The 16117-nt window shown below is 47.0% G+C and overlaps 2 pseudogenes across 2 annotated transcripts in view; both read left to right on the top strand.

Moving 5' to 3' along the window:
• LOC311133964 (mitochondrial S-adenosylmethionine carrier protein-like) overlaps window positions 1-16117 on the top strand; it is an 86058-nt pseudogene that overhangs the window by 36490 nt on the left and 33451 nt on the right. The window contains exons 3-4 of the transcript in view: window positions 15718-15822; window positions 15969-16016. The product of the transcript in view is annotated as a mitochondrial S-adenosylmethionine carrier protein-like (transcript). The remainder of the gene's footprint in view (window positions 1-15717; window positions 15823-15968; window positions 16017-16117) is intronic.
• LOC311133397 (complement C3-like) lies at window positions 904-8059 on the top strand (annotated as a pseudogene). Its single transcript has 4 exons — window positions 904-2346; window positions 5091-5667; window positions 5858-7287; window positions 7496-8059. The product of its transcript is annotated as a complement C3-like (transcript).

Here is a 16117-nt window from a genome sequence, read left to right as displayed (position 1 = left end):
GGCGTAGTGTGTTACTGATGGTAGGCTTTGTTACTTTGGTCCTAGCTCTCTGCAGGTCATTCACTAGGTCCCCCCGTGTGGTTCTGGGATTTTTGCTCACCGTTCTTGTGATCATTTTGACCCCACGGGGTGAGATCTTGCGTGGAGCCCCAGATCGAGGGAGATTATCAGTGGTCTTGTATGTCTTCCATCTCCTAATAATTGCTCCCACAGTTGATTTCTTCAAACCAAGCTGCTTACCTATTGCAGATGATTCAGTCTTCCCAGCCTGGTGCAGGTCTACAATTTTGTTTCTGGTGTCCTTTGACAGCTCTTTGGTCTTGGCCATAGTGGAGTTTGGAGTGTGACTGTTTGAGGTTGTGGACAGGTGTCTTTTATACTGATAACAAGTTCAAACAGGTGCCATTAATACAGGTAACGAGTGGAGGACAGAGGAGCCACTTAAAGAAGACGTTACAGGTCTGTGAGAGCCAGAAATCTTGCTTGTTTGTAGGTGACCAAATACTTATTTTCCACCATAATTTGCAAATAAATTAATTAAAAATCCTACAATGTGATTTTCTGGATTTCTTTTTCTCAATTAGTCTGTCATAGTTGAGGCCTCTCTCATCTTTTTAAGTGGGAGAACTTGCACAATTGGTGGCTGACTAAATACTTTTTTTCCCCACTGTAAATCACAGTAGTTTCACAGTTCCAGTACATCTCTGATTTTGTGCTGGTTGCTTTGCTTGGAGTGGGCTTTTCAACTATTATTTTCAAGGCGGCTGGTTTACCAACTTTACTGCTGGGAAGTAACGCAGCCCATGGGGGGAGTCACCCCTGGAGCTCCCCCACAGAGGAACATGATCAAATCCATGGTAGGAGGGTGAAGGCAATATAACAGACCCAGAATCAGTGGTGGAGATGTGGGTTGGCAACTTGCTGTGTCTGGCCACTCTGGCTGTGGCCCTCTCCTTACCTACCTTCTCTGATGCAGCTGCACTACATGTGTTGTCAGCTCCTAACCTGCTGCATGTGGGCAGTAATGAGAACATCTTTGTGGAGTCTCAGGACCATACAGGAGATCCCCTGAACGTAAAGTTCATGGTGAAGAACCATCCTACCCAGAACAAACTTCTGGCCTCCAAATGAATAGTTCTGAAAGGAGCAAACAACTTCCAGGCTCTGACAAAACTGTTCATCCCAGAGGGGGACCACTTTGTGTATGACTCCAAGCAGAAGCAGTATGTGGTCCTGCAGGCCCTGTTCCCTGACCACATCCTGGAGAAAGTTGTCCTGGTCTTCTTCCAGTCTGGATACACCTTCATCCAGACTGACAAGACCATTTACACACCAGCCAGCGTCGTCTACAACAGTGTTCTGTATAACTCCTGGCCTGGAGCCTCTGACAAGGGAGATCATTGAGGACAAGGAAGTCGCCAAGAACAAAGAGATCGCTGTCTCTGTGGAGATCATGACTCCTGACAACATCACCATCTTCAGGGAGATCATCAACCCAGACAAGTGAATCAGTTCTGGAAAGTTCCACCTCTCTGAAGTTGTCAGCTTCGGGAAATGGCACGTGGTCACAAGGTTCCAGAGCACTCCTCAGAAGACCTTCTCATCTGACTTTGAGGTCAAGGAGTATGTTCTGGACGGCTTTGAGGTTAGTCTGACCCCAGCTAAAGCCTTCTTCTAAATCGACGACAAAGATCTGACAGTTGACATCACTAACAGGTATATACTGTATATGGTAAGGAGGTGACAGGCTATGTGGTGTTTGGGGTCATCACAAGAGAGAACAAGAAGATGAGCTTCCCCGGCTCTCGGCAGAGGGTAGAGATCAGAAAAGGTAAAAGAGTGTGTCGTCTGAACAAATACCACATTACACAGACTTTCATAGACATCCATCAACTGGTCAGTCCATCTACGTATCAGTCAGCGTGTTAACAGAGAGAGGGGGTGAGATGGGGGAGGCAGAGAAAAGAGGGATCCAGATCCATACCATCCACACCACCATCCTTTGACGTCTCGGTTTATATTACAAATCCTGACAACTCTCCAGCCAGTAGAGTGGAGATCGAGGTGACTCCAGATAATGCTAAAGGGGTGACCAGGGCCGACGGCTTTGCCAAGGTTACACTCAACACCGTAGCATTGGCCACCGTGCTGCCAATCTTTTGAAGACCAAGGACCCGGCTATCCTCCCCACCAGACAGGCTGAGGCCAACATGAAGGCTTTCCCCTACAGGACTTCCACCAAGAACTTCCTCCATGTTGACTCTAATAAGCTGAAGATAGGAGACACCATTAGGATCAACCTGAACCTTGGATGCCTCCCCATATATAACCATGACTTTACATACAGTACCAGTCAAAAGTTTGGACACACCTACTCATTCAAGGGTTTTTCTTTATTTCTACTATTTTCTGCATTGTAGAATAATAGTGAAGACATCAAAACCATGATTTCCACCGGTCTAATGTCCATTGGTGTCCTTTAGTAGTGGACTTGGTATTTTACCAAATAGGGCTATCTTCTGTATACCACCCCTACCTTGTCACGCCCTGACTCAGGGGACTCTTATATGTTGAGTCAGGGTGTGGATATTCTATGTTGTGTATATCTATGTGTAATATCTAGTATGTGTAGATCTATGTTGGCCGGTGTGGTTCCCAATCAGAGGCAGCTGTCGCTCGTTGTCTTTGATTGGGGATCATACGTAGGCAGCCTGTTGGCATGCATTAGTTGTGGGATCTTGTTCCGTGTGTAGGCTTGTTTTGTGTGTAGCCTTAGGACTTCACGTTTCGTTGGTTTGTTGTTTTGTCGTGTGTTTATCATTTAAATAAACATGTACGCATTTCACGCTGCGCCTTGGTCTGACCCGTCCTTAAACGAACGTGACAGAAGATCCCACCAAACACGGACCAAGCAGCATGCCCAGGAGGACCGAACACCCTGGACACAGGTGGGGAAGATTTGGTCTTGGGAGGACATATTTGCAGGAAAAGGACCCTGGGCGAAGAAGGAAGCCCAGGCAGGAGAGGAGCAACGGCAACACAGAAGCCGGCTGAGGAGGAAGCCTGAGAAGCAGCCCCAATAAAAAAAAAATGGGGGGGGGGGGGGGGGGGCTAAAGGGGTGGTCGGGGAGCGAGAGAGAAGAGCCCCGACCACTGCACCCGGTGGGTTTCCAGATTGAGTCCCTACGACCATGGGAAGAAGAGTGGGAACAGTATTATACTGAGGAGTCGGAGGATGATGACGACGATGAGTTTCTGTTCCCTAACTCGTGGGGGCTCCCGGAGGAGTCCTCACTGGAGGAGGAGTGCCGAGAGAGAGAGAAGGATCGGATCGGCAGGGTAAGAGAGGAGGCCACCATATTACAGGGGCTGATAGCTAGAATAGAGCAGGTGGGATCCAGTCACGAGGAGGCACTGCAGGAGGCTCATAGGGAAAAGGAGGAAGTAGAGGCACGGAGAGAGGAGCTGGTTAGGCAATATAAGGAGCGGGGGTTAATAGAGGAACCCAGGTATGCGGAGAAACGCACTGTATCGCCAGTGCGCATGCACAGCCCAGTGCGTTTAGTGCCCGCGCCCCGCACATGTCGTGTGAAAGTGGGCAGCCAGCCAGGACGGGTTGTGCCAGCTCTCCACTCCAGACCTCCAGTCCGCCTCCACAGTCCGGTCCGGCCCGTTCCTGTTCCTCGCACCAAGCCAGTGGTGCGTGTTCCCAGTCCAGCCCGGCCCGTTCCTGTTCCTCGCACCAAGCCCGTGGTGCGTGTTCCCAGTCCGGCCCGGCCCGTTCCTGCTCCTCGCACCAAGCCAGTGGTGCGTGTTCCCAGTCCGGCCCGGCCTGTTCCTGCTCCTTGCACCAAGCCAGTGGTGCGTGTCGCCAGTCCGGCCCGACCCGTTCCTGCTCCTCGCACCAAGTCAGTGGTGCGTGTTCCCAGTCCGGCCTGGCCTGTTCCTGCTCCTCGCACCAAGCCAGTGGTGCGTGTCGCCAGTCCGGCCCGGCCCGTTCCTGCTCCTCGCACCAAGCCACCGGTGCCCAGTCCAGCTCCGGTCAGCGGCTCCAGTCCGGAGCCTGAGCAGTCCGCTCCACCAGTGCCCAGTCCAGCTCCGGTCAGCGGCTCCAGTACAGACCCAGACGTCAGCCCCTCTCCAGGTTTGGGGTCTCCCACACCAGGGTCCAGACAGGGCTTGGAGTATCGTGGGTGGAATTAGAGGGGAAGCAGCGCGCTGAGGTCCAGACCAGACCAGGGGTGCAATAGGGAGGCGGAGAGCATGTGGTCGTCCGCCTCCGAGGCAGAATGCCCACCCGGCCCCTACCCTGTTATGTAAAGGTTGTGCGGTCGGAGTCCACACCTTTGGGGGGGGGGGGGGGGGGGGGGGGGTACTGTCATGCCCTGACTCAGGGGACTCTTATATGTTGAGTCAGGGTATGGATATTCTATGTTGTGTATATCTATGTGTAATATCTAGTATGTGTAGATCTATGTTGGCAGGTGTGGTTCCCAATCAGAGGCAGCTGTCGCTCGTTGTCTTTGATTGGGGATCATACGTAGGCAGCCTGTTGGCATGCATTAGTTGTGGGATCTTGTTCCGTGTGTAGGCTTGTTTTGTGTGTAGCCTTAGGACTTCACGTTTTGTTGGTTTGTTGTTTTGTCGTGTGTTTATCATTTAAATAAACATGTACGCATTTCACGCTGCGCTTTGGTCTGACCCTTCCTTAAACGAACGTGACATACCTTGTCACAACACAACTGATTGGCTCAAACGCATTAAGAAGGAAAGAAATTTCACAAATTAACTTTTAACAAGGCACACCTGTTAATTGAAATGCATTCCAGGTGTCTACCTCATGAAGCTGGTTGAGAGAATGCCAAGAGTGTGCAAAGCTGTCATCAAGGCAAAGGATGGCTACTTTGAAGAATCTCAAATATAAAATATATTTTGATTTGTTTAACACTTTTTGGTTACTACATGATTCCATATGTGTTATTTCATAGTTTTGATGTCTGCACTATTATTCTACAATTTAGAAAATAGTAAAAATTAAGAAAAACCCTAGAATGAGTAGGTGTGTCCAAACCTTTGACTGGTACTGTACATGTTCCTGAGCAGAGTTCAGCTGGTGAAAGCGGCCAGATTCAAGAGACAGGGCAAGGAGATGTTTCCGTCGTTCCATATTGTAGCTTACCACCACGTCGGAAAATCTGACCTGGTGGCAGACTCTGTCTGGGTTGACGTAAAGGTCTCATGCATACACTCGCTGAAAGTGACGTCGACCAGGCCCAATGCGTCCGATATGCCTCGTAGGGCTTTCAGTCTGACCATCACTGGAGACCCGGGAGCTAGAGTACAACTGGTGGCTGTAGACAAGGGAGTCTACATACACAACAACAAACACCATATTACACATACCAAGATCTGGGACACAATAGAAAAGCATGATACAGGCTGTACAGCTGAAGGAGGAGCAGACAGTGTGGAGGTGTTCTACGATGCTGGTCTGGTATTTGAGATGGACACCGTTAAATGGACTAGGATCAGAACAGACCCCAGCTGTCCTGATAGTGACAGGTAGACGAGTGGTGACAATCAGTGACGTCATCACTACTATGGCCAGTAACGAGATGGCCTCCAAGAAGGACTGTTTCAAACACGAAGCACTGCTGCTCCGACGCAGTGTGCGTTCTGAAGACTTTTGATTTATATGTGTGTTCCCTGAGAGCTTTATGTGGAAGGACGTCATACTTACTGAATGACCAGCCCATGACAAGCACTGCAAGACCACATCTGTGATAAATTACAGCTTCCCTTCGGATTCCATCACAACCTGGCAGAAAACAGCCATCAGCCTGTCTAAAACTCACAGGATTCTTCAATGACCTCAAGCTGCCCTACTCTGCCGTCCGCAATGAACAGCTGGAGGTCAAAGCTATCCTCCACAATTACTGCAAAGACCCCATCACTGTGCGTGTGGAGCTGATGGAAAATGGTGAGGTGTGCAGCTCAGCTAGCAAGAAGGGTAATTACAGTCAGGAAGTGAACATGAACCCCATGTCCAGCCGGGTCGTCCCTTATGTCATCATCCCTATGAAGCTAGGCATGCACTCCATCGAGGTCAAGGCTTCTGTGAAAAACTCCTACAACAATGGCGACGGGCTGAAGAGGGACCTGCGCGTAGTGGCTGAGGGAGTGCTGGTCAAGAAGGAAACCACAGTGATCAGTGTGAGGTGGAGAGCAGATCAGTGTGCTGGTGGAGCAGGCCGTCAGTGGAGACTCACTGGGCAATCTGATAGTTCAGCCAGTCGGGGGTGGGGAAGAGAACATGATCTACATGACCCTGCCTGTCATTGCTACACACTACCTGGACAACACCAAAAAGTGGGAGGATATTGGCTTGGACAAATGAAACACAGCCATTAAGTACATCAACATAGGTTATTAACGTGAGCTGGCATGCCGTAAAGACGATGGCTCCTGCGCTGCCTGGGTCAGCATAAAGAGAACCACCTGGCTGACAGTGTATGTAGTGAAGGTGTTTGCCATGTCCAGTACTCTGATCAGTGTTCAGGAGCAAGTGCTCTGTAGTGCAGTCAAGTGGCTGATCCTGCACACACAACAGCCTGACAGCATCTTCAGTGAGTTTGCTCTGGTCATTCATGCAGAGATGACGGGTAACGTGAGGGGTTCGGACAGTGACACCTCAATGACAGCCTTCATTCTCATCGCCATGCAAGAGGCAAGCTCACTGTGTGAGCAGTCTGTCAACAGCCTACCAGGCAGTATGATTAAGGCAGTAACGTACCTGGAGAGGCATCTGCCCACCCTAAATAACCCCTATGCTGTAGCTATGTCCTCCTATGCTCTGGCCAATGCAGGAAAACTCAACAAGGAGACCCTACTGAAGTTCGCATCTCCACAGCTGGACCACTGGCCAGTCCTTGATGGTAATCAGTACACACTGGATGCCACGTCGTATGCTCTGCTGGCCTTGGTCAAGATGAAGGCCTTCGAAGAGGCCGGCCCATCGTCAGGTGGCTCAACAAGCAGAACAAGGTGGGAGGGGGATACGGATCCACACAGTCCACCATTATGGTGTTCCAGGCTGTGGCTGAGTATTGGAGCAACGTGAAGGACCTAAAGGACATTGACCTGAACATCCACATAGAGGTGGCCGATAGGACATCAGATACAAAGTGGTCCATCAACAACAAGAACCAGATCCTCACTCATAAAGACAAGGTCAACTCCATAGACAAGAACTTGACAGCAAAAGCCTCAAGAAATGGTGAGGCGACTGTGTCGGTGGTGAAGCTGTACCATGCCCTGCCAGAGGAGAAGGACAGTAACTGTGTCGGTGGTGAAGCTGTACCATGCCCTGCCAGAGGAGAAGGACAGTAACTGTGTCGGTGGTGAAGCTGTACCATGCCCTGCCAGAGGAGAAGGACAGTAACTGTGTCGGTGGTGAAGCTGTACCATGCCCTGCCAGAGGAGAAGGACAGTAACTGTGTCGGTGGTGAAGCTGTACCATGCCCTGCCAGAGGAGAAGGACAGTAACTGTGAAAGCTTTGACCTCTCTGTCACCCTCACTAAGATGGACAAAACAAGCCACGAGGATGCCAAGGAGTCGTTCACGCTCACTATTCAGATGGTTTATCTTAACTCGGAGAGAGATGCAACCGTTTCTGTCCTGGACATCGGCTTGCTGACAGGCTTCATTGTAGACGCAGACGATCTGAAAAAGTTGTCAGAGAGGAGGGAGCGCTACATAGAGAAGTTTGAAATGGGCAGAGTTCTGTCTGAAAGAGGCTCTCTCATCCTATATCTGGATTAGGTGTCCCATAAGCTAGCAGACAAAACATCCTTTAAGATCCACAGAGTACAGGACATGGGAGTTCTAAAGCCAGCTGCCGTCTCTGTATACGAGTACTACAACCAGAAGGACTGTGTGAAGTTCTACCACCTACAGAGGGAGGGTGGTACCCCGAGCAGACTGTCTCTCTGAGACGTGTGTATGTGTGCTGAAGAGCGCTGCAGTATGCAGAAGAAAGTTGAGTCACGGAGTAGGTGATGACGGACTGCTGCAGTACAAGTATGACCTAGGATAACAGACATGGATAGATTACTGGCCCTCATAATCAGACTGCCAGTCCAGAGACTACAGAGAAGTCTGTCTAGGTATCGAGGAGTTTCTCAACCAGATCATGACCTTCGGCTGCCCTGTCTAGTTTCTCTCCTTGTTTTGTTATATTTCCATTTTTGTAACATCGCAATCCAAGTTCTTTGTGTTCACCAAACATACAGTAGACACAGTCAGTAGGCTAATAATGTAGTTAGAGGAGTTTGACCACTTGGAATATATTCTGTCAGAAACTGACCAGTTAATTATGTACACTGTGCATTGTGCATAAGAAAACCATTTGGAGAAATAAAAAAATAAACATATAATTCTGTCTCAGCTACAAACACCAACCCAACAGTGATATGTGCAGACTGACTCAATTTAGACTGTTTGTCAAAAGATTGATGATATTTGTACTTTTTGAACTATAACCATTAACATTTGCATAAAAGCTCCATAGATTTCAAAGGCACATTTTGGATTCACCACTGCTCTTGATCCGTTTCAGCTACAAACACCAACCCAACATTGAAATGTGCAGACTGACTAAACATAGATTGCTTCATCACAGCTTTTCGTTGCCATTTATACTTCATAAACAAATTCATTTAAATCACGAAATGCAGGCTTCAACATTTCAAACTGAAATTTTTTAGAATATTCAAACTAAAACATTTTGAGAGCTTAGAAACACATTCTATTGCTTATGATGCTATAGTATGCTCTAGACTATTATTCTAGCCCACTAACCCACTATAATAACTCCACACCTACAAACCACCCAAAAATAGGTCGCTATGGGCTCTACTTTAATGTTAAATCTAAGCCAGGCGGTAGCGCTATAGGTTCAGTGGTGTGTCAGGAATATTTTTTCTTTCACTATCACAATTATCGGTGCTCTTGCTGGCCTTGGCGTGAAAGGGCTGGGTTTTCATGAATAAACAAGTTATGGGTGTGTCGAGGCTTGACTTCTGGTCGCCACAAGTATAGTTAAACATGTCCACACACAAGCACGCACGCACATACACACACGCACACACACATGCACACACACACACACACACACACACACACACACACACACACACACACACACACACACACACACACACACACACACACACACACACACACACACACACACACACACACACACAGAGTGACAGGTCATCAGGCCCCATCTCTGCCCATCTTCTGTGTCTCTCTCTACCTGCAGTGTGTGAATACAAAGCAGGCCCGCCTCGTCACCACAGCACAGCAGAATGCCATTATGTTCTTATCCACATTACCTTAACCTTCCTTTACTCCTGCCTGGTGTCAGGCAGGCACAGATGCCAGTTTCTTGCATTTTCTCTTTCTCTCTTTCACTCTCTTTCATTGTCTCTTTGGCTCTCTCTTCCTCCCTCCCTCCTTCTCGCTGATTCTCTGTGAGCAGCTGGCCGCAGGTATGGCCTGACCACGGGACCTTTCACAAACGCCGGAAATTAGGTGTCATTTGGTCGCAGTCAAACCCAAGGGGACTCAATTTTTGTGTTCAGGTTGAAACATTTTGGACTCTGCACAGGTGTAAAGCAATGATGAGCCTCTAACCTCACAATGTGAATAATATTCACTCTGTGATTAAATGCCTAATTTGACACAATCAGAATTAAAGTTTTGTCAGGGATAATCACGATTTGCCACAGAAGATTGTTCTGTAGTTCAAGTTTTGCGATCTACATCATCATGGGGCAAACACGGGTGTTTCTTTCCGAATTACCACAAACACTCTACACACTAGGCCTTCTTGTAGTAGGAAGCAAAGAAAGAAACAGTCAAAGACAGAAAGGAGGAGAGAATGTGAGAGGGGGAGAGGAGAAGCTCCAGGTCCATTGTTTTAGTGATTGCAGCGTGACTGTCCTTCCCATAAAGAATGGTGGAGCTGATGGTGTCTGTCAGGGGCTAGCAGGTTGTTATCGAGCCATTATATCAGATTTATCTTCATTCCCATTCACCCGACACATGCCCTGAAAGCTCATTTGTCAAGCGGAGGGAGCGGCTTACTTGCATTTATAAACCCTGTCTCCTGGAGGATGTACTGGAAAATACAGTGTGACATGCAAGGGGGGCGGGACGGGGTGGTACTGGCATCTGGCTGCCACTTAACTTGGCACGGCCTGGAATAATCCATGCATCACCTCCCAGAAGAGAAGAGCCTGTGATTTATTGGCCGTCTTTAACTACAACTTTGTAACGCATTGCCCTCATCTCTCCCTCCTCTTCCTCACCCTCTCACCCTCCCTCCTCACCACTTCTCACCCCGCCTCACCTAGCATCCAATGGAGTTGTGTTTCAAATTGGACGTATGATCAAAATGCGTGGTGTCAGAGGGAGATTGGCTCAGCCATATGTAATATGACTACCCAGCCTGTTCCTGTTGGTCGTCCTGTGTAGAAATTGCCCAGTGTCGTCTCTTACTGATGTGTTTCTGCAGGACTGCTCCCAGGAGGCAGGAGCCTCCTCACAGGTTCAAAAGAAAACAGATCTGCAGGATTTCAGAGCCGAAATGTAGTTATTTATGCAGGCACAGGTATTACTACCCGAAGGAGATGGGCTAAGCTGGATGTTCTGATAGAATTCTGACTTCCTGTGGGAAGCACTGCTGGGCGACTGAGGTGATCAGGGATGCTCCGGAATGTTGTATTGGTTGTCTTCCTGATTCTGAAATAACTTCAGGGGAGACAGACTGTGTGTGCTGATTGCCAGTGATGGTCTTATGAAAATTCGACTGAAATGTGTGTTTGGGGACAGCTAAAGTGAGAGTATGGAAGAAGATAAGCTTCCCTTTATGAACTATTGAACTACAGTGCCTTCAGAAAGTATTCACACCCCTTGACTTTTTCCACATTTGGTTGTGTTACAGCCTGAATACAATTTTTATTAAATTGTGATTTTGTGTCACTGGCCTACACACAATACCCCATAATGTTCAAGTGGAAATATGTTTTTTGAAATTTTTACCAATTAATAAAAAATGAAAAGCTGAAATGTCTTGAGTTAATAAGTATTCAACCCCTTTGTTATGTCAAGCCTAAATAAATTCAGGAGAGAAATTTGTTTAAAAAGTTGCATGGTCTCACTCTGTGTGCATATAGTCTTTAACATGAATTACTACCTCATCTCTGTTCCCCACACATACAATTCTCTGTAATGTCCCTCAGTCTAGCAGTAAATTTCAAACACAGATTCAACCACAAAGACCAGGGAGGTTTTCCATTGCCTCGCAAAGAAGGGCACCTATTGGTAGATGGGTAAAAATAAAAAGCAAACATTGAATATCCTTTTGAGCATGGTGAAGTTATTAATTACACTTTGGATGGTGTATCAATACACCGTCACTACAGAGATACAGGCGTCCTTCCTAACTCAGTTGCCGGATAGGAAGGAAACCACTTAGGGATTTCACCATGAGGCCAATGGTGACTTTAAAACAGTTACAGAGTTTATTGGCTGTGATAGGATAAAACTAAGGATGGATCAACAGCATTGTAGTTACTCCACAATACTAACCTAATTGTCATAGTGAAAAGAAGGAAGCCTGTACAGAATAAAAATATTCAAATTTTGCAATAAGGCACTAAAGTAAAACTGCAAAGAAAATGTGGTAAAGAAAGCGTTATGTTTAGGGCAAATCCAACACAACACCATCACTGAGTACCACTCTTTATATTTTAAAGCATGGTGGTGGCTGCATCATGTTATGGGTATATTTGTCATCAGCAAGGACTAGGGAGTTTTTTAGGATTAAATACATGGAATAGAGTTAAGCACAGGCAAAATCCTAAAGGAAAACCTGGTTCAGATACTGGGAGAAAAATTCACCTTTCAGCAGGACAATAACCTAAAACACAAAGGCCAAATATACATTGGAGTTGCTTACCAAGACAACATTGAATGTTCCTGAGTGGCCTAGTTACATTTTGACTTAAATCGGCTTGAATATCTATGGCAAGACTTGAAAATGGCTGACTGGCAATGATCAACAAGAATAATGTGCAAATATTGTACAATCCAGGTGTGCAAAGACTTACCCAGAAAGACTCACAGCTGAAACGGTGTCAAAGTAGATTCTAACATGTATTGACTCAGGGGTTGAATACTTATCTAATCAAGATATATTGTTTTTTATTTTTCATTAATAAAAAAATATATATTCTTTCACGTTGACATTACAGAGTATTTTGTGTGGGGGGAAAAAGTACAATTCAATCCATTTTAATCCCACTTTGTAACACAACAAAATGTGGAAAAAGTCAAGGGGTGTGAATACTTTCTGAAGGCACTGTACTTACAGTGCATTCGGAAAGTATTCAGACCCCTTGATTTTCTCCACATTTTGTTACGTTACAGCCTTATTTTAAAATTGATTTTTTTTTTTTTATCCTCATCATTCTACACACAATACCCCATAATGACAAAGCAAAAACATGTTGTGGGTATTGTGTGTAGATTGATGAGTAAATTGTTTTATTTAATCAATTTTATAATAAGGCTGTAAAGTAACAAAATGTGGAAAAAGTCAAGGGGTCTGAATACTTTCCGAATGCACTGTATATCTTTCACAGGCCAGATGGTCACTGTTTCGGTCTGTGTTTACTGCAAGATCCCCAGTGCTGCAAAATGTACCTTTTAGATGGGCCTGTTTAGTTATTCCATCTGTTTGTTATTTCATCCAACATCACATTGAGCCTGTCTCTCTCTGCTCACGCCTGAGGCTGCTCCATATGTGTGGACTCAGCGCTTTTGCTTTCTAGCCAGTTCTCTCTCTGTGAGGTTGAGGAACTTCTTTTAGAAGTGGCAATGCCAAAAACGTTGAATTACAAATGAATCAAAGTGTTCTTATCTGCTGTATGGAGCCTTGCCCATTCCCATTGTCTAAGCCCTCTGTTCTTCTACCTGTGGCTCTTTGTGGAGTGTTTCAGTCATTCTGACTGGCCACAAGACAGTGGGCAGGGGATTGACTGGCCGTGAGTTGGAGAGATAGAGGAAGAAATGAGGGGATAGAGGGAGGTAACGACTTGAATCCTGGATTAATTTGCCTGCATGCTGATTGGTGCTGTGAGACTGCGTTAATTTCCCTTGTTCCTTCCGCAGCCTTTTCCCTGTGATTGAGTATGGGCTCTGTTGTTGTTTGGCGACGGAGTGGAAATGAAAGCAGTCATCATTAGGATTTACAATATCAGCCAGGCAGGCAGGCAGGCAGGCAGGCAGCCAGTAAGGCAGGGAGGCAGGCAGGGAGGCCAGAGGAAACATGGGTTCCGATCACACGCTGCCTCTAATTAAGGCCACACACTCCAAATTGCTTGTAAATAAAGATAAATGGCGCCGGGAATGTAAAAGATGCTGGCAGTGGATTTATCATACCATTAGCCTACCAAGCCAGTTTGAGGGTGAGGTGGGGAGGGGGAACACATGTCTGTCACAAGCCCACACCCCTCCCTCTAAACGTGAGGTAACAACCCAGTCCCAGACAATCCAGTGGGGGACACCTAAATCTGCCGCCCCCTGTCCCTCCCCCATCACTCATGAGTCTGGTCTCAGATAGTGCTTTCACAAAACCATCCTCTGAAATGGTCTGCTCAGTGCACTCACCCTCTCCTCCTCTCCCCATCTTTCCCCGTAGCAGTCCTTAAATTACTCCCAAATAAACAGTGTCCCTAATTGATTTGGAATAATCTCTGTCTCATTCCGCAGCCTCCCGTAAACTGATGTGAGAGAGCGCACGCCACCATTCCCAACCCCCGATTCAATTAAGTCAGGAATTACTTGTCATAGACACTTTTCTATCCATTTAGCAGCATAATTCTGATCCTTTGGAGAATTACGTGGGAGAAACATGATGTACAATGTATGATAAATGTTAACCCAGCCAAAGGGAGAGTAAATGAAATCTTGGAAATGGATCCTGTCAGGTTGGATAGCAGACAGATTGTGGCTGGTGCTCTGTTTCACCACTTGGTGGCACTGTTGCACCATGCTTTGCAGGGAGAACAGAGAAACTGCCCTCTGCATACTGTAGACCAGGGCTCTCCAACCATGTTCCTGGAGAGCTACCATCCTGTAGATTTTCACTCCAAACCTAATCTAGCACACCCAATTCTAATAATTAGCTGGTTGAATCAGGTTGAACCAGGTTAGTTACAACTGGGGTTGGAGTGAAAACCTACAGGAGGGTAGCTCTCTCTCTCACCTAGGTTGTTCCTGGTTCTGGAACAAGGGTTTGTTGGTTTGTGTCTTGTTTGATATAACATTTCAGAGTCAGAAGCATTATCCATCTAACCTCAATCTAAGATTCAGATGAAGTGAAATAGTTAGTTCACCAGGACCTGTTAGAATAACATCATACCCACCTTCACCACATGCTGGTCTCACATACTTGGTTGACCTTGAAAATCGCCTTACACAAATTGGCAACTGCTGGTCTCAATTCATTCACACATGAACAGTAAAATGACTGGCTGTTCCCAGACAAACTGAATTCTCCATCTCTCAGTCTCCGGTGTTCACCCTCTCTCTACTCTCCATCCCCAATGTCTAGTCTATACATACATTACATGTAATGACCTGCTCTAGCAGAGGGGTGGAGTGGGAAGGTGGAATATAGAGCAGCAGTAAGTGTGTGTGTGTGCCCACAGTCAGTGTGCCACGATGAGGGCAGAAGAGCAGGGATGTGTCCCAAGGTGCCCCTGGGCTCTATCCCGGGTAGACCCTGCCCTAGACCAGAGAGGGCTGACAGGGCTGAGAGTTGAAGATGTCCTACCAGCCTATCAGTAATCTCCAGGGTGTCACTGCCACCTCAGTGCCACATTTCCCTCTGCGGAGTGAGATTGCCGCAGTGATGGTAACGACAGCCGTCTCACACCCGGGGGAGTCAGGCGTGCGGTGCGGGGGGCTCCTCACCTCCCTCAGTCTGGGAGATTGCTTCCCGTTACCGGTGCTCCCTGGTATTTCCGCCCCATGCAGCATTAATGGGAAATCAATCAGATGAGCCCAGCCTTAACCGAGCAGGAGGCATCAACCATAAATATTCATGTCCATTTTGAGAAGTTGTTTGCACTCCATATTTCTGTTGACATATGGGGGCTGTGTTGGCATTTGTATCTGGAGGTATGAGGGGTGGTGGGCCGGAGGGGTGTGTGTGTTTTGCAGTGAGGGACACAGATGGGAAATGAGGCGGTGACAGTGACCTATTTACCTGCTGCTCAGGTGTCATGTGATTAAGAGTTGGTTTGTCAGTCACACAGGCCAGGGCTGGGTCATTCAATTGGTTCACAGGAGCAGCAGGCCTACACTAAAACAAACACCAGGTAGTCTACTCGCACTGTAATTGCTCTACATAGTTCATTTCCTGCATGGCACCTTTGCTGTCTGGTAGCTTAATGTTTTACAGTTTTATCTTTATCTAAATCAAACATAGGCTACATACAGTGCAGGGGAATAGATAACAATTGTATTTCTCATCTGTTGTCTTATGAATATAACTGTTCTTTACGTGTGTCTCTGTGTTTGTGTGTTTGTGTGTGTATGATCTGTTCTGGGTGTTGTAATGTCTTATGTTCCTCCCCTTGGTGCCATGCCTGATCAGGGTGCCTACTGAGGTGGTGAAACAGAGGACTCAGGCCATGCTGTCCTCCAACACCTACCAGGTGCTGCTGGCCACCCTCAGAGAACAGGTAGGTCTACACCATGACCCATCAACACTAGCACATTTGTTTTTCCGTTCTCTCCATGTGTTTCATGCATGTGTGTATATCCAGACTGTGTTTGTGTGTGTGCGTGTGTCCTAACTAGATATAACACCTATTTTGTCTCTGTGCAGGGTGTTAGAGGCTTGTACAGGGGCTACAGGAGTACGGTACTCAGAGAGGTAGGTCTGTTCTACCAGACACACCTTCCCTTTTACACTGAATTGAACAAAAGTACATCAATGCGTTCTCGTTGCATTAGCCTCTATCACACATCATTGGC

This window comes from Coregonus lavaretus, assembly GCF_964263955.1.
Source record: "Coregonus lavaretus genome assembly, chromosome: 8".
In the NCBI taxonomy this organism is placed as follows: Eukaryota; Metazoa; Chordata; class Actinopteri; order Salmoniformes; family Salmonidae; genus Coregonus; species Coregonus lavaretus.
This window is presented reverse-complemented; position numbering and strand designations above follow the sequence as displayed.